Raw genomic sequence first — 24,101 nt, forward strand, 5'->3', positions numbered from 1 at the left:
CAACCTGTCAGTGTTCTCTGAGAATTGATATGTGTGTGTTGGAAAAAAACACAATGAGGAAGTTTAAAAAATTCACCCATATCTTTCTGGATAGAAGATAAATTAATTAAATTTATAGATAGACGTTAAATTAATATTTAAAGGGTTGCATCCAGGTACATTCATTTTAATGGAAACCTGTTGGCGTTTAGCCCAACTGTTAAAAGATGCGGCTTTGGGTATTTACACTAAAAGTGGCACTTACTTTTGCCTTTTAACCTGTCACCAGTGGAGAAGTCTTCTACATTAAAGACTGCTTAGGGAATTCCCTGGCAGTCAAGTGGCTAGAACTCTGTGCTTTCACTGCTGAGGGCCTGAGTTCAGTCCCTGGTTGGGGAACTCAGATCCCACAAGCTTGCAGCATGATGAAAAAAATTTTTAATAAATAAATAAATAAAGGCTCTTAAGAGGAATGAGATTGTTTTTTGTCCCCAGAGAGTATGCATTGGGGTGTGGGAACAAAATATGATAACTTTAGTTATCTATTTTAAAATCTGATCCGTTTCTATTTTTGTGTGTAGTTTATTGTGTACATAGCATCAGTACTCTGATGCTATACACAATGTATAAATAAGCAAATGTTGGCATGCACACTTAATTTTTTTTATAGATGGGGTGTATGGGGGAGTGGTTTGGAGATCACTGGTCTGCTCATTTGAATATTTCAGGTGTGAAATGAAAGGCTAAGTGAGGAGGAATGTGGCAGGCCTCAGTAGACTGGAGGGGATGGTGTTGGGGCAGGTAAGCCTTTCCTTAGCTCAAGTTCACAGACCAATGGGAAGGGAAATGAGTGATACCAGTAATTCCAAACATACTTTGACCTCACAAAACCCCCATGAGATCTAAAGAAGTAATTTTATAGAAGAGACCCTAAGATCTAAACCCGATCAAATCAATTAAAATGTATCTATTAATAGGTATCAAAACTAAGTCTTATTTGTGTCCTTGATTTTGGAGTGATAATGTTTTATGGGGTTTTTTTGGTCTTGTGTTCTTTGGTCAAGCTGCACAGCATGTGGGATCTTAGTTCCCTAACCATGGATTGAACCCACGTCCTCTGCAATGGAAGCAGAGTCTGAACCACTGGATCACCAGGGAAGTCCCAATCGTATTTTTTTGCTGGTTGTAGTGGATTTATTCTTCTATTTAAAATTTGCAGACAATGAAATTTTTTTACTGGATTAGATAACAAATATATATATGTACATATACACATATGTATGTATGTATATGGTAATTGGTAATTGTGTTGTAAATTATGAAAAACTAACCATAATTTTGTAGATACTCAAAAAGAGATAAAAAGTAGACTTATCCAAAACAGATAAATCTTGGTAGTGTTAAATAGCTATCATGGATTATCAATCTGACTTCTCAGTGTTCTAGAAACCCAGAGTTAAGATCTCCCTGCTTTCTGGTAACTAACCATGCACGCTGACTTGACAGTGTTGTCGCAGAGCAGTGTGCGGTTTAGGCCCTTAGTGTGGGTCCTATTCACTGTATGAAGAGAATAACAAGGGTAGCATTTCCAGTGGCTCTATCCTGAATTGCCAGTCCATGTTTAGAAGAGCCGGTTCTATTTTGAGGAATGCTTATGTAACAGCATGAGAGCTAATTGCTGTCATTGATTTAGTCTAGGGCTCTTCCTACATCATTATATTTTGAAACATTTGTTAGAATTTAGAACACTAGGCCTGCTGGACTGCATATCCTATGCAAGGCCAGAGCATCTCCAGGTCAAGTACGGATCAGGAACTCTGATCCCAAACCAAAAGCTGTAAAAGTTCAGTTGCTCAGTTGTGTCTGGTTCTTTGTGACCCCATGGACTGCAGCACACCAGGCCTCCCTGTCCATCACCATCTCCCGGAGCCTACTGAAATTCATGTCCATCGTGTCGGTGATGCCATCCAACCATCTCATCCTCCTTCATCCCCTTCTCCCACCTTCAATCTTTCCCAGCATCAGAATCTTTTCCAATGAGTTGGTTCTTCGCATTGGGTGGCCAAAGTATGGAACCAAAAATCAATCAGTAGATGAGGCCTGGACACAGGGTATGGGTCACCATGGAGCAACACTGAACCCACTGAACTCCACGGTGTGCACTCTTTTTTAGGAGATAACTGATCAATTATCAAGGTCTGAGGGAAATGGAGGCTAGTTGGAAGGCATCCCCCAGTCCTTTCAGGGCTTGTGTTTGGCCAGGAGCATAAAGCCAGAGGCATAAATTAAAAGCGTATTCAAAAAGTCTAAATTGAGACTATGATAGTCTCAAAGATATGGGATTTCAGAGTCACAAACTTGTTATTATATTTTTCAAGAAGCAATAAATAGTTTGCAATTGGAAAGACATCCACTTTTTAAGGAAAGACTGTCAGATCAGAGCAAAGGCTAACCAAGTCCAACTGTGACACAGTTATGATTCACTGTCAAGAGTGGATTATGCACAACAGTAGTTTCTTTAGTCATGACATTTAAAAGAGTCCAAGTAAACATTTTCAAAGTGGTTTCATAACAAAGTGGTAGTGCTATATATTTTTTAATATTTTCCTAATATGAAGTGGTCAAAAGCACAATTACAGAACAACTTGTTTGTGCGTGAGCTAAAATAATTTTGGCATCATGCTATAAGAATGATTCCTTCTACCGAGTCTATAAATGGAATAAAAGGACTGTTGAAGATGCTTTCCATTTTATTAGAGGATGGAGAAGTTTCTTAGATGTTCTCAAGTCATTTTGATAAGAGAAAGCTTATTTCCTTATAACTGCTATGGCTCTGAAGTCACAAGAAACTCTTTTCTTTCTTGAGATACTTTACTTATTAATCTGCAGACTTCTACACTAGAACATCCCTAATCTGATCTCACCCTTTTGGAACACAGAGAGGGGAGTCCACTTGAGTCTCCAAGCCCACTGAAAAGAAGAATGGATAATTAGGAACCTAAGAATTATTTGTAAATAAATCAAGATCATTCACTGCTGTGACGATGTTTTCTTGCTCTGCAGTCATTGCTACAGTTGGTCAGTGTACACATTTGACTTTGCATGTCTCATGATCTTGGGATACAAGTAGCAAAAGTCATATGGCAATTTGTAATGTACATCTTTCTGTTAACAAAAATAGGGAAAAAGTCATCTACAGCATTACGAAATTCCAGCATTCTGGGTCTCTATCACATCTAAGGGCTTTCCAGGTGGAACTAGTGGTAAAGAATCCACCTGCAATGTAGGAGACTCTGAGATGCAGGTTTGATCCTTGGGTCAGGAAGATCCCCTGGAGAAGGAAATGGCAACCTACTCCAGTATTCTTGCCTGGAGAATTCCATGGACAGAGGAACCTGGCAGACTACAGTCCATAGGGTCAGACATGACTAAACCAACTGAGTATCACTTCTAATAATAATCAGATGACTGGCCGACTAGACAATTTCTGGAATGCTATATAAAGAAACATCTATCTCTAAGGTGAGGGATGTGTGGAGACATTAAAAATCTGACTGTGAGTATGTTTGATTTTCTGAAGAATATAGTAAGGAACTGCAGTCCAGTTTGACACTGAGCTGGTACCCGATTGGGTGAATACCTTTGTTGAGTTTCATTATAATACTTTGAGTTTTATTCAAAATGACTACAAAAATAACCACATAAAAGGTTCTTACAGTATAATCAACAATATATTATTGTTTTCCATTCAGTAGTCTTGACTGGAAATATGAGTGAAAAAATTTTTTCTTTGAATTCAGTGCTAGGAAACTCAGAGCTTCCACTGAGGAACTATCAGCCCCTTTTGAAAAATGGCTGTTATGTAAGTGGTTGGGACACTTGGCTACCAACAAGCTCACTGGCTTAATTTGTTACTCAGGGATATGTTTACTCTTAGCTGTTTGCTTTTCCTTGGATTCTATTTTACATTTGTAAATATTTATTTTAAAGTTTTACTGTGCCTGTCTTTGTGAGTTGTTCAGATCCCTTGTTCAATGAAGTGATGGTATGGTGTGTGTATTAGTTGCTCAGTCATATCTGACTCTTTGCGACCCCGTGGACTATAGCCCACCAGGCTTCTTTGTCCATGGAATTCTCCAGGCAAGAATACTGGGATGGGTTTCCATTTCCTCCTCCAAAGTGGTGGACGTCACTAGTCATGTCTGACTTGTTTGCAACCCTATAGACTGTATAGCACACTGGGCTCCTCTGTCCTCCACTATCTTCTGGAGTTTGCTCAAATTCATGTCCACTGAATCGATAATGCTATCTAACCATCTCGGTCTCTGCCACCCCCTTCTCCTTTCAATCTTTCCCAGCATCAGGATCTTTTCCAAATTAAAAAACAAAAAGATATCAAACTTGAGAGTAAAATAAATGACTCCATGGAATTCCCACGGAATTATTTCCCCCGCAGTCAAATCAATGGTACTAGAATATCCCTCTTGGGAACTAGCCTGAGCTCCTTCTTTTATTTCTGATTGAATGTGACTTTGGGAAAATTAGCTGGAAGCTCTGCCCCAGGGAGATGTCACTGTTAATAAAACTGAGGAATTTGCTAGCTCATCATCTTCACCATAATCACAGCATGTTAGAATTTTATGTACGAAAGCCTTTCTCTTTAGATAAACTAGAGAACAAATAGTTCGAAAGCATCTATTGAGAATTTTGCTGTTGCCCCATTAATGCATGAGAAATTTGATTATTTATTTTATCTGTAAGTTAAATTAGTAAGGAGGGAATCTGAGCCATTCCTGATGGCCAACTTCAAGTGGTGAAAAATTTTAAGTTTTGAAATGGGTACTATTATTTACATCATTCAAAATTCAAAAAATACAAAATTATATCTCGTGCAGTTTATCTTCTTCAAATTTTCTGCAAATCCTGCCCTTCAGACACCCAGCTCCCTTCCCAAAAAGCAACCAATTTTACCAGTTTCTGGTATATCTTTTCAGAGACATATTATGCTTCTACAAACAAACAACGGTATACAATTTCCCCTTTTTAATAGAAAATACACTATTACATAATCATTTTGCATTTTAAAATTTGTGCACATAATGGATCTTAGAGATCATTTCATAGAAATTTAAAGAGCTCTTATTCTTTTTTTTTTAAGCTTTCATAGTGTGTTAGCCACTCAGTTGTGTCCGACTGTTTGCTATCCCATGGACTGCAGACCACCAAGCTCCTCTGTCCATGAAATTCTCCAGGCAAGAATACTGGAGTGGGTTGCCATTTCTTTCTCCAGGGGATCTTCCCGACCCAGGGATCAAACTTGGGTCTCTCGCATTGCAGGCAGATTCTTTTTACCATTTGAACCACCAGGGAAGCCCCCAGATGTCATTTTATGGCTGTATCAGTAATTTACCAGTCTTGTATTAATGAATGTACTTAAAAAATATTTTGTTATAAAAAATGCTGAAATGGACAAGCTTATATACACCTGCCATTTCTCACGTGTGTTGTAAGATGAATTCTTACAAGTAGACTTACAGGCTCAAAGTTTATGTGTCTTTATAATTTTGTTGCTAAGTCACTTCAGTCGTGTCCGACTCTGTGCAACCCCATAGACGGCAGCCCACCAGGCTCCCCCATCCCTGGGATTCTCCAGGCAAGAACACTGGAATGGGTTGCCATTTCCTTCTCCAATGCATGAAAGTGAAAAGTCAAAGTGAAGTCGCTCAGTTGTGTCCGACTCTTAGCGACCCCATGGACTGCAGCCAACCAGGCGCCTCCGTCCATGGGATTTTCCAGGCAGGAGTACTGGAGTGGGGTGCCATTGTTGTGAATGGCCCTTGATGGAAATCATTCTAATTTACATTCATAATCTGCACTGCAACTGTGTTTCTCCACACTTCCACCAACACACAGAGGTTATCAAACTTTCTAATCTTTGTCAATATCAATCTGATAAGTGAAAAGTGACTTTTCAGTGTAGTTTTAATTTGCATCTTTCTAATGGAGAAAAAAAATGCTAATCTTTTTTTAGGACAAAGGACCACAAAGTCATGTGGTATTATCACCCTTTGTATTGTTCCTGGAGTCTGTATTAGAGTTCAGAGATCAAGACCGTGGCAACATGCCCAGAACCAAGAAGGAAAGAAAAGGCAGCAGGCCCCATTTGAAGCATGTTTGCCTTGACAGAGACCCAGATGATGTCCCTAGAAGGTAACTTCTGTTTTTATGTGAATGCAATTAGAAGCTAAGTTTCAGATTCCTCAGCGGCCATAAAAGTTGCTTCTAAATACTTAGGAGTTTTTGTTTTGTTTTTTCCCTTCAATCTATACCACAGAAAAATGAAGTAAAACAGGTTCTATATTTATAGATATAACTAAGCCACACAATAGAACTGTAGGAGGTTGGACCAAGTCATCTGGGTCACATGAGGGTTATAAAGATTAAATAATATGTTTAACACTAGGAGTAGTCTGCTTAGGCAGGAGGCATGTTGCTAATTAGCATACTTGCCTCATGACCTGCAGAAACAAATGTTAGTGCTTTGTTTTAATTTGTGTTGTTTTTTGGTGCTTTTGCAATAAGGAAGAACTATTCAATGGTGTTTAACACTGTATCTCTAAAATAATCTCAAAGAACTGTCCTCCAGGTAATGGAATAAAAAGATTAGGAGTTAGGTCAGCTTAGTTTGTGCTAGCCCCTCCCTCACTAGCTGTGTGACCTTGAGCAAATCGCTTGACCTTTCTGAGCTTCCATTTCCTCACTTGAAAAATGGAGGTAATAATCTGACCTATTTATTACTTGATCTTGTTGAAGAACTAATGGAATACTGTACAATGAAAAGGCTTTACAACAGTAAATGGCAATATTATCTATTAGTTGATCTGATATTGACAGTATAGAAAACGTTGTCAATTACAGTATTATCAGCTTAATTTTCAAGAAAAAACAAACAAACAAACAAAAAACTCACTTCTCTTGAAAAGCTTTTGGGAAATCCAAACCAGATAACATTTCAAAGAAATTTGGAGTCAAGTTGTCTGACATTTAATAATTCAATAACGTTATTAATACATCTCTTGTAGGTGGACTAGCCTCTTTGGAAAAGCTTTGTATTTAAAATAGGCCGATAAGGAAAATATTTTACGGGTCTAATAGCTATGGATGACATTTGTTCAGTTTAGTAAAAGGGACTTAATTTGTGTTTTGAGAAAAGTGGGTTGGGCCTCGACTTCCCCCACCCCCGCCCCCCCGCGGGTCCTTAGGAACTCTTTTGGGTTTAACCTGTACTAGGTGTTAGCTAGTTAACCGCTTAGAAGCACAAAGATAATACCGATCTGGAGTCGGGACGCTCTGAAAACAAAATCACTGCTGCTTGCTCGCACACCTACGCTCAGACAATTCTGCCTGCTTGCCTCTCCCACCCGCAGCCCGTCCCGCCCCCGCGGCCCTGCCCCCGGGCTAGCGGGAAGCCCGCGAGCTCGCACGGAAAACTCAGGTGACAGGAGGGGAGTAGGAGGTAAGATCCGCTCGGCAGCCGGCCAGGTTTGGGGGCGCGGCCGAGCTCGGGTCGCCCGCCGTGGACCGCTGTGGTCCCGGACCCGCGGTTCCGCCAGGTGCGCGGGCAGCAGCCGCGGGTCCTGCGTCGCACGTGGCAACAGGTGCATCTCGGCCGGAGCGGGCGCCGCGGGCGCGGGGTGGGTAGGTACTCAGCTCGGGAGCGAGAGCCGGAAGCCAGCCCCTCCGCGGAGCCGAGCGCCTGGAGCCTGCGGGGCCGACGTCTTGAGGTTCTGCTTCGCGCGTCTTTCAGGTTTCTTGGGGAGGTGGGGGGCGCAGCCCCCTCGGCGGCCGCCCGGCCTTTGTCTCCCGCAGCGAGGCGCAGGCTGGGGCCGCCGGGAGGGGGCGGCGGGCGGGCGAGCGGGGCACAGGCGACCGCGCTCGCCTATTTACAAGTTTCCCCAACTCCCCGCCCTGGCTCCACCCCCGGCGGCCCTGGAGGAGGCGGGGAGGCTGGGGGCGCCCCGGACTCGGGGTTCCCGCCTGGCAGCTGCAGCGGCGGCCGGCGTGCGGCCGGGGGCCGGGGTGGGGGACGAGCCCCGGCGTGCCCAGGTGCAAGCCCGGCCCTGAGTGCACCGCGGGCTCCGCTGGTGGGCCTGGGGCGCCTCTGCCGGGGGTCCGAGGGGCGCCCGGGCTCGGCGTCTGGGCTGTGCAGCGCGGGGTCGGCTCGGCGGCGCTGCGGGTGAGTGCGGAGTTGGTGCCGATGCGCGGGGGTGCGGAGGGGATCTGGGCCAGGCGGCGGGGGGCGTCCTGGGAACTCGGGTGCAGGAGTTGGGGGAGAGCTGCAGAGGCTGCGGACGGCTGGTCTCACGTGGGGGCAGCGCGGCACCGAGGGAGGGACGGATGCCGATCTCCTAGCTGTCACCTTGAAAGTGACCGAAGGAGCTCCCAGGGGAGTCAGTTTCGCAGACTGACAAGTCCTCCGCCGGAAGCCGCCCACAGGACACTGGACCCTACTGGGCCGCTGGTCTCAGCCGTCCCGCTGGGCGGTTCACTGGGGCCCATTCTCAGCTTGGTCGATCCGGGCTGGAAATAGGGCATTCTTGGGGTTGGGGCAGTTCTCAAGGCCCTTCGCCTGGGTCTCATTACTTCCTGAGGTTCGCATGTGCTTCCCTAGCTATTTAGAAAAATCCAACTCTCAACTAAGGTCACCTGATTAACTCGAGTCATTGGTGGACTGAGGTGTTTACCTACCTTCAAGAAACCTTTCCCCTCTTCTTTTTCAGACTTGCTCTTTTATACTAAGTTATTTATTGATTTTTGGCTTGGACTCATTTATTTTGGACTAGGAATGAAGAGATTAATTCTTCACTTAGCCTGCATAAAATTTCACATTCTACTAACTACTATTTGTTTTAAGGACTCGGTGTACTAGGAAATCTGGTGTTCTTTTTGTTTTTGGTTTTGTTTTTTTTTTCCCCTTTGTTTGAATCAAGTCTTAGGCAAAACAGGGGAGATCAAAGTATTTGTGTTTAGCCAGGTGATAGGAATTCAATCATTGTCACATAACCTCAAGCCCTTGGGCTGAAGGGTGAGCGTGGAGTGTTAGGCCTGGAGGGAAGATGGGAGGGGAATCTAAAAGGCAGGAGAATTAAAAAAAAAAAGTCTCTCCTTCCTGGGAACCTTTGACCTTCTTAAGGAGTGTAGATAGCCCAGATAAGAGTGTGTGGTTAACCCTGAAAGGAATTACATAGTTGAAATTGCTATTCTGTAGACAAACTTCTTCTTCAGGGATAATTAGGGCAGGAAATGATAGGCAATTTAAATTGATACAATGATGCCCTGTTTGAACAGTGCTTTACAATGTATAAAATGTTTTATTTTTTTCCCTTAAGTACAGTATTCCATAAGTTATGCAAAGAAATGATTAGATAGATGTACTCTTAAAAAATACTTAGGAATGGAATTTTGTTTATATAATATTTAACATGCACCAACTTTTCTACCTGTTTTTAAGATTAGCATTATATATATGGACAAATAATGCTGTAGAAGAGCTGCATCTTTTAATTATGTATCAATAATTCAGAGGATTATACAGTGCTGGAGTTCTTTCAGTATTTCTTGGAAGTGAAGCTGCAGTTATTAGCCTTGAACATTTAAAAAGTGTGTCACTTAATAGCCCTGTTCTGTTGGCCTGGTTTGCTATGATTTCCAAGTAATGCATGCTTGCAGTATAAAAATGGTAGATTCAGAAAAAGGGTAAGGATTAAATAATTCCAGCATCCAAAGATAATTACAGTATTTTCTTTATACTTATTAACATGTAACAGATTTATTTATTACAGTTTTATAGTTTATACAAAACTGTGTAACTGTAGTTAATAACTTGCATGATTTTTTTTCTCTGCTTAACATGTGACAAGATTTCTATGTCGTTACAGTTCTATATATTATTACTGGCTACATAATATTATATTGTATAGATGTAACGATTTATGTAACCATTTCCTTATAGTTGAACTTTTCATTTATTTCCAGTTACTATTATTAAATATATACTGATGCAACAAATGCATGTATGCTCAGTCACTCAGTCATGTCAGACTCTTTGCCACCCCATGGATAGCCAGCCAGTCTCCTCTGTCCATGGAATTTTCCAGGCAAGAATACTGGAGTGGGTTGCCATTTCCTCCTCCAGGGGATCTTTCTGACCCAGGGATGGATCTCCTGCACTGGCAGGCAGATTCTTTACCACTGTGCCACCTGGGAAGCCTGGTGCAACAAATAACTTTTGTAAAACTTTGTGTCTCCTGTGTTTCCTTAGAATAGAGTCCTCTGGAAGATAGTTGATAGCCCAAAGATCTATCAATACAGAGTGATCATTGCTTTCCAAAAAAAAAAAGTTTTACCAAAGTTTGTTGCCACCAGTTAACCACTATATGAGAGTATCTGTGTTACTATATTTTTGTTAATGTGGAAACTTATCCTGCAAAGGAAAAATAATTCTTTCCAGTCTTATAGGTGAACAGTGCTATCTCAGTATTTAAATTTAATTTCTTTGATTCTAAATGATGTTGAATATAAAAAAAATCTAGTTGTCTTCCATTTTTATTCCCTTTTAATTGAATGTAGTGACAATTTTCTTTCCTGGAGATATTAGTATTTTTCTGTGAATACACAAGAGCCTTTTATGGCACCCCACTCCAGTACTCTTGCCTGGAAAATCCCATGGATGGAGGAGCCTGGAAGGCTGAAGTCCATGGGGTCGCTGAGGGTTGGACACGACTGAGCGAATTCACTTTCACTTTTCACTTTCATGCATTGGAGAAGGAAATGGCAAACCACTCCAGTGTTCTTGCCTGGAGAATCCCAAGGTCAGGGGAGCCTGGTGGGCTGCCGTCTATGGAGTCACACAGAGTCGGACACGACTGAAGCGACTTAGCAGCAGTAGCAGCAGTAAACTTTTGCCTTTCGTAGTGCAAATATCTCTCCCCCCATTTTGTCTTTGTCTTATAAAGACAAACAGCACACATGTATAGTGGTTCTGACTTATAGTTCTTTCTGTACTTTAATATAGGCAAACCAGTTGACTTACTCAAAAACAAAAACGTTTAACGCTTCTGAATCATAGGCTAAGCATTATGTATGACACTGGCACAAGATGACTCTTAAGAGAATTCTCCAGAATTTTCAAATGTATTAGAATCTCCATGTCTTGGAGTAGAGACTGTTGCAGAACAGAGTGGACTGTTGATGAAGGAGAGTTGTACATGGTATGTAACATTCAGAACAGCATCCTTTGAAATCAGGAAAGTTTTCAATTGCAGGGAGTGAGCCTTTCAGATCTGTTCTATGATTATGTAAACTAGGGTCACAACCTTATCTTCAGTAACCCATTGATAGTAGTAGTATTTTGCCAGAATTCTTCTTTTCATATCCATTTTGTTTTTTCATACTGAGTTATTGATTTGAGTCATTTCTTGATGTCTGATAAGATGTATATGTAATTCGAAAATTTTTCCAAGTTAATTTTTAACACCACTCATAGATTAAACTATTTATTCGAAGGTGGGGGGATAAAACCCTTCTAATTTCTGAAACTTGAGTTATCTTCCCCTACTATAGAAGCTTTAATATACCCTGAGGGTGTTAAAAGACCTCACTCAGACTGCTGTCCATAAAAGCCTGAGTTTCTGCCTTTTATTTCCCATCTTTTCCAGCCTAACAATAAACCATAGGGCCATATATGAGTGTGAGGGGTGAGGTTGGTATGCGGTGTGTGTGGAAATGGGCCCAGACCTGGAGGTACGTGAGTCTAGAAGGAAGCTACCACTGCCTCTTAGCTGGCAGGTACTTGGGCAGCAGTGGCTTGTGGCCTCCATAGGAGATAAAGAGGGACCAAGGATGAATGATCTTGCCTTGCAGGAAGACAAGGATTGAATGGTTTGGTGTGACATTAGCCAACCTGAAATGTGGTTCAGAAAAGCCTGCTTTGATCGGGCTTCTCCAGAGTTGGCTTAGGATATCCAGTATAACCAGGAACTCAGTTTGACTGGCAACCTCTAAAAATTTGTTTCTAAGCAAGTTTTATGAAAGATTGCCCTCATGGTAGTTTCCTTTTTAAAATGGCTTCAATATTCTTTGAAATCAGCAGGTACTACTACTTATGTGGGTATTCATGATCTTAATGCATGACTTTTTCTTGTTCATTTGACTCAAGATGAAAAAGACTTTTCCATTTTGGGGATGACAGATTTGGGGGCTACTCGTGACTATGTACAATGAAGCTTCATTTTTGTGTACCATAAGTAATTTTGCAACTTGTGACTGTCCTGATGTCTAACTTTTATGCAATCAAGGGAAAAAAAGGGTTTGTTTCTCAACCTTACAGTGTAAACAAGGTTAAACCTAGTGGTATTTTGCTTAAGTAAATAGCATTCAAACGTTGTAGAAGTACATATTTGCATATGAATCTTTGATTCCAAAGTAACTTTGTTCATTAAAACTAGTAGGTTTTCCTTAGCCTTCAGTTTAAGTCCCACATTGAAGAGAAGCAAACGTGTATTTACTTAAAGATAGCCAATAGGCCCAGATCTAAATTAATAAATGTTCTTGTGTACACATTACTTACACGAGTAAAAGAAAAATCACACATCCTACCTTTAGTCTAACCTAAAAAAGTTTGTTTCACTTTGAAGTTATTAAACTATGTACAGGTAGTTTTAAAGGCAGTTAGAAGTTTCTTTTAAGGAGACGTTGACGTCTTCCGGGTTGATTCGATTCTTTGTGAGTAGTGAAGGAAGATGAAAGGTGAGTCCTGAGTTTCTCAAGCGGGAAAGGGCAGACGGTTGTGAAAAATTATTGGGTCAGCCAAAATGTTCGCTTGGCTTTTTCCATACTACCTTACAGAAAAACCTGAGTGAACTTTTCAGCTGATCCAAATCTTCCAGATGGTGTCATTTCGTCTGAAACTGTACAGGTTTTGTGTTTCAGTAAGAACTGCTGAGTGGAAGGGCAGGCCTGGCCAGCCCCCCCCCCCGCCCCCGGCTGTGTACACACAGTGCAAGGAAGAGAGGACTGGGAACAAAACAGAGGGGAATGGGTCAGCCCTGAGTTAAGGAGTCCTGTTTTTTTGTTTTTAACTATTATTTATTTTTGACTGCATGGGTCTTTGTTGCGGTGAGCCGGGGGTTTCTCTAGTTGCGGAATATAGGCACTAGGTGTACGGGCTTTAGTAGTTGTGGCACAAGGGCTCAGTTGCTCTGAGGCATGGGGAATCTTCCCAGACCAGGGATCGAACCCATGTCCCCTGCATTGGCAAGCGGACTCCTAACACCTGGAGTACCAGGGAGAGTCCCGGGGAGAGGATTTTTTTTAAAGGTATTAGATTACCTTATCATTCTTTTAAATTGTGGCTTGTCAACTTATATTTAAATTAAATGCCAAGAAAACATGAGTGTTGAGTTTGAGGGCCAATCATTCATAATTACCCGAATCTTCTGCAATGAATCAACATATTTTGGGGCATTTTGTGTCCTCATTTGGCATTGAGAAAGGAACCCCTCTAGGAGAGAGTCATTTATCAAAAGAGGAATGAGGAGAGGTGAAAAAATATATATTCTTGTGTAAATTAACCTGTAGCTTAACTCATGTTTATGGCAATGTTCATGGTTGGCTGTTGGTTGTTAGCTTGTCTTCCATGCTTTTTCTGCACTGGCAACTGGCTAATATTTAACTCAGACATTATTTACATACATCACAATTCTGAAGGAAAAACCAATATTTCTTCTTATTTCTGATAAGCAGGTCATACAAAGTGTTTCTTATTGTTCAGTGACAAATGAGAAATTCTCTTTTATGTTTATCTCATAGATTTTCTTGATAGTTGGCAACAATTAATGATATCAAGTTGAAACTGCATCTTTTAAAAACAGTTCCCGTGGCTAGCTTCATGGAACGAAAATAGAAGCCGATACAGATACAGGCAGTCTAAGAGGCAGTGTTCACACGTGGACTTACCCTCCCTTTCCCAACCTCTGTCAAGTTGATTGAGTTATTTACCAGAATAAGTACCAGTTAAATCTCCTTGTGCTATAAAAGGTCTGTTTTTTCTTGTACAGTAAACTGCTACACTGTAGTCATTTCATTCCTAGGTAGACTATTGATTTGGACCATATTTGTACATTTCTCCTAACTAAATTGTCCATAATTCAGATGAGAACTTCAGACATCTTCCTTGGGGGTAAGAAATCAAGAAAGGTGGGAGAGGGACTTCCCTGGCAGTTTAGGACTCAGAACTCCCAATGCAGGAGTTGAGAGTTTGATCCCTTGTCAGAGAACTGAGATCCCACATGGGGCTAGGCATGGTTAAAATTAAACAAAAAAAGTGAGAGAGGGACTTCCCTGGTGGTATAGTGGATGGGATCCATCTGCCAGTGCAGGAGACACAGGTTCCATCCCTGGTCCAGGAGGATGCCACGTGCTGTGGAGCAACTAAGCCCGAGTGCCACAACTACTGAGCCCAAGCTCAGTAGAACAGGAGAAGTCACTGCAATTAGAAGCCCCCACACCACAACAGAGACCCAGCACAAACCCAAATAAATAATAAGTTTCAAAAAATGGGAGAAATGGGTTACAAAGGGTAAATTTTTCTGTTTACCAAGAAAAAATGCACCTGTTTTATTGGATCCTCTAGTTAGACCCTATATAGAATCAGGCCATCTATACATGGTGTATAGTTAAGATTATATTTTGATGTTAAGTGGTGGAAAAAAGATATGAGTAACAATCCTCACTCAATATGCCAGCAAATTTGGAAAACTCAGGAGCGCCAAAGAATTGATGCTTTTGAACTGTGGTGTTGGAGAAGACTCTTGAGAGTCCCTTGGACTGCAAGGAGATCCAACCAGTCCATTCTGAAGGAGATCAGCCCTGGGATTTCCTTGGAAGGAATGATGCTGAAGCTGCAACTCCAGTACTTTGGCCACCTCATGCGAAGAGTTGACTCATTGGAAAAGACTCTGATGCTGGGAGGGATTCGGGGCAGGAGGAGAAGGGGACGACAGAAGATGAGATGGCTGGATGGCATCACTGACTCGATGGACGTGAGTCTGAGTGAACTCCGGGAGTTGGTGATGGATGGACAGGGAGGCCTGGCGTGCTGCAATTCATGGGGTCGCAAAGAGTCGGACACGACTGAGCGACTGAACTGAACTGAACAATCCTTACTGTTGGAATCTTAAGTTTGATTTTCTTCTGCTTCAAACCATCTATTGAGAACTTTCTATGGGCCAAATATTGTACAGGGTAGATATGGAAAAAACAAAACTGGCTGCAGTTCTCATAGGAGTCAGTTCAAGAAAGCTTCCGCCATTGTGAAAAGGGCTGTTTTGGAAATGTTAGTAAGTGTTCAGGTTCCCAGATATGTTCTCTCGGGTCTCGGAAATTCTGCTTACTGCCTTGACCAAATTTTGGTAGACATAAAGCTTCTTTGACATTTTTAGTTACCTAATGACTCCTGATCGCTACTCACTCTTACTCTTTTCCTTCTTACCAAGAGATGCTTAGCACTACAGTCTGTGGTTTCACTCACTCCTCTGGATAAACTTTTTAGTGACCTTTTCCTGTATCTTTTTATTACATCTTATGATGAACTTCTTGAGGATAGGGGCTAAACCTTATGATGCTGGGTAAAATTGTATTTTTAATAGTTATCTGTATCAGATGTAGCTTGGAGTAAATCATCCAGAGCTCTGAACTCTGATGGCATGGGAGTTTGAAATTCTTTCTTCAGTTAGTCATAGCTACTAGAGATCTTTTAAGCCCAAGATATTAATTTCCTCACTGCTTTTCTTGACTTTCCTCCTTGTCTTCTCCTGGTGCTCCGTCCTCTCCATTCACTGTGATACACTCAGCCCAGCTCAACCTGTGGCTTCGTGTCCCTTTGGAAGACTACCGTTAGGTTGTTGGTGTTCAGTCGCTATGTCTGTGACTCTTTGCAACCCCATAGACCTCAGCACGCCAGGTCCCCTTCACTATCCTGTATCCCCTGTCCTCCACTATCTCCTGGAGTTTGCTCAGATTCATGGCCATTGAGTCAGTAATGCTATCTGATCATTTCATCTTCTGCTGCCCCCTTCTCCTTTCGCCTTCAATCTTTCCCGGCATTAGGGTCTTTTCAAATGAGTAGGCTCTTCACATCAGGTGACCAAAGTATTGGAGTTTCAGCATCAGTCCTTTCAATGAATATTCAGGGTTGATGGGTAAAATAGAGCGGAAGGTGTGTGGTTTCTGCTCCTTCTGAGTTATAATTCTGTCTTATTATGTTCTCAGAACATCTGGCACACCCACGTGCAAATACTTGCACAGAGTTAATGCCTCCTGTGATCCTTTTTATTCCATTCTCCATTTGGGCAGACAGCCCCAAGTTGACAGTTTCTCATGAATAGAGACTTGGACTGTTTCTTGTCTGGGGAAATACATATTTACATTTTGAAGAGGGATTTAGATGAATTTTCAGTCTGGGAATGTTTCTCTTACTACATTTAATAGGATTTGTTGCAGAGTAGTTTTGCATTTCTGTGGAACTTTTTGATTATTCACTAGAATTGCTGCTTATTGAATTTAATACTCTCAACTATTTAATTTTTTAATGCTTAATGTTCTGATGTTACTTTACGGAGATACTAAATATGACAACTATGCAGAAGGATTCACTAATTCATTTTGATTGCAGTATGAGAAGAGTGGGTCTAGTCAATGAAAAGGGAATGGAGATAGGAAAAATCCTGCGTTTCTCTTTTTATGAAACACTTTAAGTGATTTTATATTGAAGATGTGACTACTGTGTTTGAAAATGTTGGTTATATCTTGTTACACTGACTACTTAAAGTTTATAACTTTATAGGTATATAATCAGGTGAAAAATATTTTCTACTTGTAGAAGCCTCCAGGCCAGGGTATTGCTTTTCTCTGCTTCCTTGTGTTTTTATTAAAATTGGGAAAATAAAACAAATAGAGGCATTTCAACCTTGAGCTACATTTTGTTCACCCTGATGTCCTTTATGAAACCTTGGGGGCATACTTTGTTATAGAACTGAAAAAAATGTTAATGATACCCAGAACATTTGGTACAGGGATGTAATAGAGAGGGTGCAGACTTGATCAAGTAGGGTTTGTGCCTAAGCTGTGAGGCTGTGGGTAAGTTATTCAATCTCCTTTTCACCCCGGCTACCTTCTCAGAATGGTGGGGATAATACTCGCCACAGGGCCTGATACGTGAAAGGTATAAAGAAATGCTAACAATCTTCCTTTGCTTCTTATTTTAAACCTCTTCTAATTCATGACTAGGGAGTTTCATTCATTTTCTCCACTCAGCTTTGGGGGTGTTGCTTGCATCCTCTGGGGCTCTCTGTAGAGAATTAAATTCCAGAAACAGGAGCCTGAGATAACTTTCCCTCTTCCTTAAAAGAAATCCATTTGTACTGGTACCATCTGAGACAACTTATCCTTCAACACCATCTTTGTCACTCCTTGGTTTCTTGGAAGTTTGCGTTGAGTCGAGTTGCTAATATATATATATATATATATTTTTTGAGATGCCTTTTTTTTAAATTAGATACTTTGATCTTTGCAAAATCTGTTCATAATGTTGCCAGTTTGTTGTCAGCACGTTCTAAAAGTGCTCAGAATTGAGTCATCACTTTGAACCAGAAAAAGCACTTGTGGATTTTAAAGTACTGCCACCCTCTGATCTTTTTAACCTGTTACTTAGTCCATCGACAGTCATGTTAAGGGTTTTGGTTTTAAAATATTAGCAATCATGTATAATTACTGAGGCAATGCTAAATTTTCATCTTTCAGAAAAGTGAAATAAAATGCCATATGTTTTTGGAAAGTAGCTTGTAGGTATGATATTAAAGACATTTTCATTCAGTTATCACATCCACCCTATGAGGTGGCAAGGCATGTGATTGGAGCTCTGTTTTATACCTGAGGAAATCGAGAAGCAGAACTCTTTGCATAAATGTTTTGTGTTATGATGAGTAAGTTACGGAACCAGGACTGGGACCTGGTCTTCCCTCCTGGTGCATTGCCCGCTCCGCATATGATACTGCTACTTGACTACTGCTAATGCTGTAAGGTGCAATACGCTAGTGTTGCTAGCATTTTCTTCACACTGCTGCTGAAATGGGATCAAAGGCACATGGCAGTTTGGATATGTAAAATTTTAGATGACATAGCTTAGAATTAGGATTTGTTCTTCCATTTTCTAGCCACAGAACATAAAACAGAATGTTAAGTCTTGTAAGCCATTCTGATTAATAGCACAAATGGAGAATTTACGGTTGCAGATTATTACCATACTAGATCACATTTCTATAAGAATTTATAGTTTTCAGGCTGCTTTTTTCAAAAAGAACCTAATTAGATTCCTTTGAACGATCATCTGAATCATTTGACTGTTCAACAATACATTGTAAAGTATACCCATTTTACAGATAGTAATGCAAGTTCATGCACATTGAATAGGGACTAATACTTGTTTTTTTTTTTTAAGTCATTATTGAATTTATTATAGTATTTCTTCCGTTTTTATTTTACTCTCAAAGCATGAGGGATCTTAGCTTCCCAGCCAGGAGCCTCTACCTGCGGTGAAAGGCAAAGTCTTAAGCACTGGACCACTAGGGATGTCCAATATTTGTTTTTCTGAAAAGTTTTTTCCACCCATGGAGATTTTGAATCTTATTTCCTTATTTTAAGCTATTTGGAGGCAAGTAATTCTTGGCCAGATGGAGTTAATCCCAGATAGAAATTTAACTAGTAGGTAAGGCCTGTTGTCAGTCAGAACCGGGAAGAGAATGTCCCATAAAACCACAGTTTCACCTTGGATATCAGCCAGGGTTTCTAGCCCTAAAGGTCAACAGTTCTTATTACCAAAGTGACTTCTAAAGAATGCCTGGTGTTAGGACTTGGAGAGTAGGCTCCTTCAGAGAGGCTGGCTCATCCCGGGCCTCCCCCGTGAGTTAGATGTGTACATACGGGACGTTCTGTTTAAACACTCTTATTTGCTAGTGGAAAGCTCACCACACATTATCATTCTCCAGTAAAGGCTACAGGAAGCTGATATTTAATGTAGGTTGGAAGATAGCGACTTGTAAGGTGCCGACTTGCGTAACTGTGCACACATAATGGCATTTTTAAGTTGGTCTTGGCGTGATTCAGATGGAAAATTATTTCCTTTTTGCCAAGTGAACTTTGAAGAGATATGGCAAGTGTCTGAAAGATTCTAAACAAGTCCCTATTTGTGGTCATTTGATGCTTAGTTTTTATTTTTTTGACTCCTTGGCATGTGGGATCTTAGGGATTGAACCTGTGCCCACTGTGATGGGAGTGTGGCTTCCTAGCCACTGGACTGCCAGGGAAGTACCATTTTTAAAATTAGTTAATTTTTTTGCTGCACTGCATTGCACGTGGGATCTTAGTTCCCTGGCTAGGAATTGAACCTGCGTCCCTTGCATTGAAAGTGTGGAGTCTTAACCACTGGACCATCAGGGAAGTCCCTCATTTAATACTTTGAGGAAAAGATAATTATTTTAGTTTTGAACTCTGCCCTGTGCACCTGGTCTATCTTTATTTCCCTGAAACAACCTGTGCTGTTTTCTGGTGGTAATTTCTTTAAGTAGCTATACATAATTTAAAAACAAAAAGAGTGCAGAGTTTTTACATCAAATCATTTCTCAAGCCCAGTTGTACAAACCCTTGCCAGTGGCCCCTCGATAGGCACTGTGTGTAAGTGGTGGTTTGGTTTTAGTTACTTTCGTAGAGACAGGCCTTTCTGCGCTGGCTCATTGCTCCTGTGAAATTGACTTATTGTTTTGACTGTTTTACTGATTTGGATGAAAAGGCTCACTTTTTGATGGGATTCTGAAAGTTATCTCCACTATGATGAAATAGCCACAAACCAAGAATTTAATTTCATTTACTTCCCTTGTCAGGAATACTTAGAAGAGTGCCTTATGTTTAATTCTGTTCAGTTCAGTTGCTCAGTCATGTCCGACTCCTTGCGACCCCATGAACTGCAGCATGCCAGGCCTCCCTCTCCATCAGCAACTCCCGGAGTTTACTCAAACTCATGTCCTTTGAGTTGGTGATGCCATCCAACCATCTCATCCTCTGTCGTCCCCTTCTCCTCCTGACCTCAATCTTTCCCAGCATCAGGGTCTTTTCCAGTGAGTCAGCTCTTCACATCAGGTGGCCAAAGTACTGGAGTGTCAGCTTCAACATCAGTCCTTCCAATGAACACCCAGGACTGATCTCCTTTAGGATGGACTGGTTGGATCTCCTTGCAGTCCAAGGGACTCTCAAGAGTCTTCTCCAACACCACAGTTCAAAAGCATCAATTCTTCAGTGCTTAACTTTCTTTATAGTCCAACTCTCACATCCATACATGACCACTGGAAAGACCATAGCCTTGTCTAGATGGACCTTTGTTGGCAAAGTAATGTCTCTGCTTTTGAATATGCTGTCTAGGTTGGTCATGATTTTCCTTCCAAGGAGTAAGCATCTTTTAATTTCATGGCTGCAGTCACCATCTGCAGTGATTTTGGAGCCCAGAAATATAAAGTCTGACACTGTTTCCACTGTTTCTCCATCTGTTTGCCATGAAGTGTGGGACCAGATGCCATGATCTTAGTTTTCTGAATGTTGAGCTGTAAGCCAACTTTTTCTCTCTCCTCTTTCACTTTCATCAAGAGGCTCTTTAGTTCCGCTTCACTTTCTGCCATAAAGGTGGTGTCATCTGCATATCTGAGGTTATTGATATTTCTCCCAGAAATCTTGATTCCAGCTTGTGCTTCTTCCAGCTCAGCATTTCTCATGATGTACTCTGCATATAAGTTAAATAAGCAGGGTGACGGTATACAGCCTTGATGTACTCCTTTTCCTATTTGGAACCAGTTCTAACTATTGCTTCCTGACCTGCATACAGGTTTCTCAGGAGGCAGGTCAGGTGGTCTGGTATTCCCATCTCTTTCAGAATTTTCCACAGTTTATTGTGATCCACACAGTCAAAGACTTTGGCATAGTCAATAAAGCAGAAATAGATGTTTTTCTGGAACTCTCTCACTTTTTCGATGATTCATCAGATGTTGGCAATTTGGTCTCTGGTTCCTCTGCCTTTTCTAAAACTAGCTTGAACATCTGGAAGTTCACGATTCACATATTGCTGAAGCCTGGCTTGGAGAATTTTAAGCATTACTTTGCTAGCATGTGAGCTGACTTTTCCAGTCCTGTGGCCACTGCTGAGTTTTCCAAATTTACTGGCATATTGAGTGCAGCACTTTCACAGCATCATCTTTCAGGATTTGAAATAGCTCCACTGGAATTCCATCACCTCCACTAGCTTTGTTCGTAGTGATGCTTTCTAAGGCCCACTTGACTTCATACTCCAGGATGTCTGGCTCTAGGTGAGTGATCACACCATCGTGGTTATCTGGGTCATGAAGATCTTTTTTGTACAGTTCTGTGTATTCTTACCATCTCTTCTTAATATATTCTGCTTCTGTTAGGTCCCTACCATTTCTGTCCTTTATTGAGCCCATCTTTGCATAAAATGTTCCCTTGGTATCTCTAATTTTCTTAAAGAGATCTCTAGTCTTTCCCATTCTATTGTTTTCTTCTATTTCTTTGCATGATCAGTTGACCCCCCAAAATGTTGAAGAAATGCTGACTTAGACTGTGAGTTGATATTTTAGATTCTTGGGGACCTGTTGATTTGGCTTGTAGGCACCTAGTACATGGGCCTGACTTGCATTTTCAAGGTGAGTGTTGAGGTCTAGGTGACTGTAGGGTCATTGCCAGAGACTTCCTCCTCTAGGAAGTCTACGTAATGTGGTGGGAAGTTAACAGTAAAATGTAAATATTGGAATAAGTATAGAGCAGGTTTGATGTCCGTGAGATCAGACCAAAAAGGTAGGGGGTGTTGTCAGCATTCATTTTTTCCCCCTCTTTTTCATTTTTTAACTTATGAAAGTATGATAACATATTTACAGGAGACTTGGAAAATTCCAACAAAGCTACATATAGTTCCACTGTATATTACAATTATTTTTTAAAGTAAATAATTTAAGATATTTAGTGGAGTTTCAATATCAAATTCAAAAATTAATAGAATGAATATGCAGTAAAGTAGAAGGATATAGTATACCGAAAAGCACTATAAAGCAATTCAGCATAATTAAGATTTATACAGTTTACATGCAACAGTAGGATACAAATTCATTCAGGGAGCATTCAAGTTTTCAGTTGGATAGGAAGGGTTAATTGGAGAGTGGATTATAGAATAAGAACCAGGAAAAGCATCATTTTTCCTCCCATGGAAAGGCATTTTATTTTAAATATAGCAGTGTATACATGTTGATCCCAAACTCTATCAGTTCCCCTACCCTTCTTCCCTGGTAACCTTAGGTTTGTTTTCTAAGTCTGAATTTGTTTCTGTTTATTTGTATCTTTTTTTTTCTTTTTTAAGATTCTGCAATATGTGATATCATATGATATTTGTTTTTTACTGACTTACTCACTCAGTATGATAATCTCCAGATCCATCCATATTGCTACAAATGGCATTATTTTATTCTTTTTAATGGCTGAGTAATATTCCATTGCATATAGGTACCACATCTTCTTCATTCATTCACCTGTTGATGGGCATTTAGGTTGCTTCTATGTCTTGGATATTGTAAATAGTGCTGCAGTGAAAACTGGGGTGCATGCATCCTTTTAAACCATGTTTTTCTCTGGATATACGCTCAAGAGTGAGATTGTTGGATCATATGGTAGCTCTATTTTCAGTTTTTTTTAAGGAACCTCCATACTGTTCTCCATAGTGGCTGTACCAATTTACATTCCCACCAACAGTGAAGGAGGGTGGAGAAAAGGAATAAATAAACAGCATTTATTGTTTGCAGATTTTTTGATAATGGCCTTTCTAACTGGTGTGAGGTGATACTCTCATTGTAGTTTTGATTGTATTTCTCTAATAATTAGCAATGTTGAGCATCTTTTCATGTGCCTTTTGGCCACCTGTATGTCTTCTTTGGAGAAATGTCTATTTAGGTCTTCTGCCTTTTTTTTTTTTTTAATAAGCTACATGAGATGTTTGTAAATTTTGGAGTCTAATCCCTTATCAGTCATACTGTTTGCAAATAGTTTCTCTCATTCTGTGAGTTGTCTTTTCATTTTGTTTATGGTTTCCTTTAAAGTGCAATATATTTTGAGTATAATTAGATCTCGTTTGTTTGTTTTGGGTTTTATTTCCGTTATTCTGGGAGGTAGATCAATGACATGGCTACAATTTATGTCAGTGTTCTGCCTGTTTTTTATTGCATCTGGTCTTACATGTAGGTCTTTAATCCATTTTGAATTTATTTTTGTGTATGGTGTCAAAGAATGTTCTAATTCCTTTCTTTTTCATGTAGCTGCTTAAGTAGAGCAGGTTTGATGTCCATGAGATCGAGACAGAAATGGTTGTGGATATAGTCAGCATTCAGGTTTTCAATTGGGTAGGAAGGATTAATCGGAAAGTGTATTATAGAGTAAGAACCAGGAGAACATCTCTGTTCCAACCTGAATGAATGGATGTGTTCTGGAATACTTATGCTGTTTGTTGGCCATGTGATCTGTGAAAAAAAATTTTTTTTTTTTTTGAAAAAATTTTTTAATTGGGATAAAATTAAGTACCCTGAAATGCATTTAGCTTCAGTGCACAATTATGAGTTTTGACAGGTACTCACTTGTGTAACCAATCAAGGTAGAAAACGTGTCCATCACTCCCAGAAAGTTCTTTCAACCATGTCAACAAGTTGCTAAGCTTTGGTCACTAGTAAAGTGAGGATTATAATAATGCTTGTTTTGCAAGATTGTCTAACATTATAACAATAGCAGCCAACAATTGTGTGTGAGTTAGAAAGTTTCTAAAACTTTCACAGAATTCTTGTTGCATCAGCTTTTACAGATGAGGAAAATGTGGCCAAGATTATTTTTGGCTTGCTCGAGGTAGGTAACCCAGTTATTGAGTAAATGTGGGCACTCTCCATGAATACTGCCTGCCTTCAGTTCTAGGCAGC

The 24,101-nt window shown here is 40.6% G+C and overlaps 1 protein-coding gene across 13 annotated transcripts in view; it reads left to right on the forward strand.

The window, feature by feature from the left end:
- The first annotated feature begins 6,010 nt into the window (after positions 1 to 6,010).
- MTUS1 (microtubule associated scaffold protein 1) overlaps positions 6,011 to 24,101 on the forward strand; it is a 188,100-nt gene continuing 170,009 nt past the window's right edge. For 5 of the 13 annotated variants that reach the window (XR_015156296.1, XR_015156298.1, XM_086380631.1 and 2 more), the window contains exon 1: positions 8,000 to 8,215. The gene's annotated coding sequence lies outside the window, so the exon portion shown is untranslated. Of the gene's footprint in view, positions 6,190 to 7,242; positions 7,496 to 7,515; positions 7,787 to 7,999; positions 8,216 to 24,101 lie in introns of those variants that run through there. The other 8 variants (XM_086380633.1, XM_086380642.1, XM_086380637.1 and 5 more) reach the window with 7 other exon arrangements.

The sequence above is a fragment of the Bos grunniens genome, chromosome 27, assembly GCF_055505025.1.
Source record: "Bos grunniens cultivar Pamir isolate PY7600 chromosome 27, Bosgru_T2T1.0, whole genome shotgun sequence".
NCBI classification, from domain to species: Eukaryota; Metazoa; Chordata; class Mammalia; order Artiodactyla; family Bovidae; genus Bos; species Bos grunniens.